General features: G+C 32.1%; 1 non-coding gene across 1 annotated transcript; it reads left to right on the top strand.

Moving 5' to 3' along the window:
* On the top strand, positions 1 to 107 carry LOC121216700 (small nucleolar RNA R71). Its single transcript, XR_005912880.1, has one exon. It is a non-coding gene; the product is annotated as a small nucleolar RNA R71 (small nucleolar RNA).
* Positions 108 to 4045: the final 3938 nt, after the last annotated feature.

The raw sequence follows: 4045 nt of genomic DNA, 5'->3' as shown, positions 1-4045 counted from the left end.
ATCCCATGATGAGGACACTTACGAAGTAAGTCCTTGAATCGCTCCCAAGCCTCATACAAAGACTCATCATCTAGTTGCTGGAAAGTTGTGTTCTCGTTCTTCAACTTAGCATTTTTGCTAGGTGGGAAATACTTAACCAAAAATCTCTCTGCTAATTCTTACCATGTAGATATAGAACTTGGTGGCAATGAATTGAGCCATGCTCATGCTCAATCTTGCAATAAGTACGGAAACAACTTCAACCTCATTGCGTCATCAGTCACATTGGCTATCTTGAATGAATCACTCATCTCCATAAACAATCGAAGTTGGAGATGTGGATCTTCCGTTGGCATACCACTAAATTGGCCCACCGTTTGTCAGATTTGAAACATCACTGGTTTCACTTCAAACTGAGTTCCCTCAATCTCCGGCCTTCTAATTCCTAGGTTTAACTAGCTAAAAAGTGGCACAACATAGGATTTCGTACATAATTGGCTTCATTACCTTGGTCTTGATTCTGATTTCCAATGTCCATCTCGACTTGTCTTTGAGTTGATCGTTCACATCTTCTTTGTCTGAAAGTTCACTCAATTACAAGGTCTACAGGGAGTAAATCAATAATTCAATCTATGCTCATAAATACCTGAACAGAAAATCAAAAAAATTAAAAAGATTAAGTTAGTAATGTTAGAAATAAATCGAATTGAAAATAAATAATTTCATGAAAAAAATGACTACGGCAATAGTTGACAATCCCGGCAATGGCACCAAAAACTTGTAAAGCTAGGGTTTGTGCAAGTGTACATAGTCGCTATCAAGTAATAAGTAAGTATCGAGTTATCGTCTCCACAGGGATTGTATATGTGCTAAGTCACTTAATTTGTAAAATTATATTAACAATTTAAAAAAATAAAAACAAAATATAGTTGAGAAGTGGTATAAACTAGATGCAATGATCCCTAATGTAAATTATCTTAATATGTAGACTATATGAATGAAATAGATTTTAGTAAAATTGAACACAATTTGCAACAATTATAACATAAATAAACTAGGACAATTACTTTAATTAAACTTAATTTATTATCATCATGCTTAATAATATTCGAAAAAACATTCCATGGCAACTCGATCTTTAATGAGTTTTGGAAACCAAATTAGGTCTTTTCGGAATCCTTTACTTAGTAAATACACATTTTACTAAGGGTTTCTTAGCATTCATGTGAGGTAACAGGGATGTGTGAGGTTTGAAACAATTTAATCACACAAATCTAAAAACTATGCAGATAACAGTGCCTGGTTGGGGTTGTTATGCAACCTACAATTTAATTGGATTAGGATCTAAATTGAGCATGCACATTTTAATTATGCTTCCATTAGCTGTCATCTGGTTAGGATCACTCAGCTAATTCAAGTGCATTTCAATTAGGTATGAACGAAATATAGACTTGATTTTAATTGAAAACATGATCGATTGAGGTATAAACATTATAAGCATGAATCACATAAATATTATTTAATCAAAATAATCATCCTAGCTTAAAAAAAATTTAAGCTATCATTGTTGTAAACAAGAACTTAGAACTCATAGAAAACATCTTAAAATTAAATTAAAGAAAAGAAAGATTAAACCCAATTCAGAGTGGTTGTCACCCAAGATTCTGTCTGACGAGGCTCCTTCGCTTCTTTGCGTTGCTCCTTTGCTGATGGTTCTTCAAGGTGGCCGACCAAGGGCTCTTTAAGAGGCTAATTTGCTAAAATCTTTATGCAAGGATGATGATAGGCATGAGAGCTAAGAAGTTGAGAGAGAGGATAAGAGATGAAAGGGATGAGGGATGAGGGATGATTGAAAGAGTGAAAAATGAGCTGTTATTTATAGGTGAGGCAAGGGTGCTAGTTTGCTAAAATTAGGAGTCTCCATCCTCTGAAATCTCCTCCAAGAGTGGCCGGCCATTTATTGAGGAAATGTGGCTGATTTTTCCTTGATTTTTGGTCAATTTGAATGCCACAACAATTCAGGACTAAGACTCGATCTCTAGCAAATCTTCAGGTAAATCTCTGATTTCTTTAACTCTTCAAGGGCCTTATGTAACTAAGCCAAAAATTGGGTTGACTTGGTCCCCACTTTGGATGGTTTTGCAATTAGAAGAAAACTCTCAGACCTATAAAAAATAACAGATAGTTTAGAGGGCCAAAGGAATTAATTTAACCACTTTAATTAATCAAATTACTTAATTATTTAAACCCAATTTTATTAATGAAATATTTAAAATAAATCATTAAAATATAACATTATATTTTATTATTTAATTTAATCATGCATGGTCCACTTCATAGCTTAAAAATATAATACGCTTAAATTAATATAAAATAAGCCATTTTATGCATGAAAACTATATAATAAAACATAAAATCACTTTTTAATAATTTCTATGTCCTAATTTTATATTTTCACATATTTCATTAATTTATTAAACAATTACTTGGTTTTAACAACAATTTTAAGTAAAAATGTGATGAATTATATAGGAAAAATCCTATATATTTTTCCGTTTACTAAGGTACGTAGGAAAAATATTTGCCGTTGTTTGAATTTGCGTATAATAACAGCTATCAATTGAGTATAAAAATGGAACCATACGATTCTTTATACGGTCGCAAATACCAAACACCTTCGTACTGGACTGAACTTAGTGAGAATAAGATTCACGAGGTTGATTTGATTAAAGAGAGCGAACAGAAAGTGCAAGTGATTCATGATAGTCTGAAAGCAGCATCAGATCGTCAGAAATCATACACTGACTTGAAATAAAAATATATTAAGTTTCAGATTGACAAGAAAATACTTAGATTTGGCAGAAAAGGCAAGTTCGAGATTCATCGGGCAGTATGAAATTATCGAGCATATCAGGCCAGTTGCTTATAGATTGTTGTTGCCACCTAGATTAGAAAAGATTCATAATGTATTTCATGTATCGATGCTTCGACGATATCAATTTGATCCCTCACATGTCATTTCCCCGTCTGAGATTGAGATTCAGTCTGATATGACATACGAAGAAGAACCGATCTGAGTTTTAGATCGCGAGGTTAAAGAACTGATAAATAAGAAAATTTTATTAGTGAAAGTCTTATGGCATCCACACGGGGTTGATGAAGCTACGTGAGAGCCCGAGGATGCTATGAGTGCGCAATATCCAAACCTATTCACTGGTAAGAATTCCGGGACGAAAATCCCTAAGGGGAGAAAGTTGTAACAGCCAGGTTTTAGCTAAATCAGAACAGTGGTTTTGAAACCACAAATTTAAGGTCATAAAATTATTTTTAATATTATTTTTTGTAATTACAGCATGTTATTTAATATGTGTAAAAATTTCGTGATTTAATTTTACTGATTGGTTAGTTAATTTGATAAAAGAACTAAATCGCATAAAATGTAATAGTGGCTTTCTAATTGTTAAAGTACTTATTTGCTATGGTTTCTTTGTTTTAAAGTCCTTAAAATGAAATTCGGCCATTGAATATATGAGTGGATCGTATTGTTTATGCATTATATGGTTTTCAAATTAAATTATAAAGGTTAATTTGGTAAATGATTAATAAATGGTTAATAAAATAAAACATAAAGTAAAAACACATGCATATTCATCTTGTTTGGCCAAAATTGAAAGAAAATGAAAACATTGGAAAGCTTTAAGGTTCGGCACACTTGGGAGCTTGATTTAGGTATATTTTGAGCTTGCTTTTTTGATGATTTTTAAGTTTTTGAGATCGTTGCTTCCTATTCTAGCTAACCCGTGCCTTAATTTTGTATTGTTTGATGAATTTATGAGTTTTCATTGATGATAGCTTGATGTTTTTGTTGTTTGATGATGAAAAATAAATATTTGTTGTTAGATTATCATGTTTTTACTAAGTGATTTTTGATAAAAAGGCTTATTAAGGATTAAATTGTGAAATTTGTAAATTGAGGGGTTAAATGTGAAATAAATGGAATTAATGGGCTGCTAGGGACCTAAAGAATATTCGGCCAAACATAGGTTAAATGACATTTTGAGTATTT

Source organism: Gossypium hirsutum, chromosome D04 (genome assembly GCF_007990345.1).
Source record: "Gossypium hirsutum isolate 1008001.06 chromosome D04, Gossypium_hirsutum_v2.1, whole genome shotgun sequence".
Lineage (NCBI taxonomy): Eukaryota > Viridiplantae > Streptophyta > Magnoliopsida > Malvales > Malvaceae > Gossypium > Gossypium hirsutum.
This window is presented reverse-complemented; position numbering and strand designations above follow the sequence as displayed.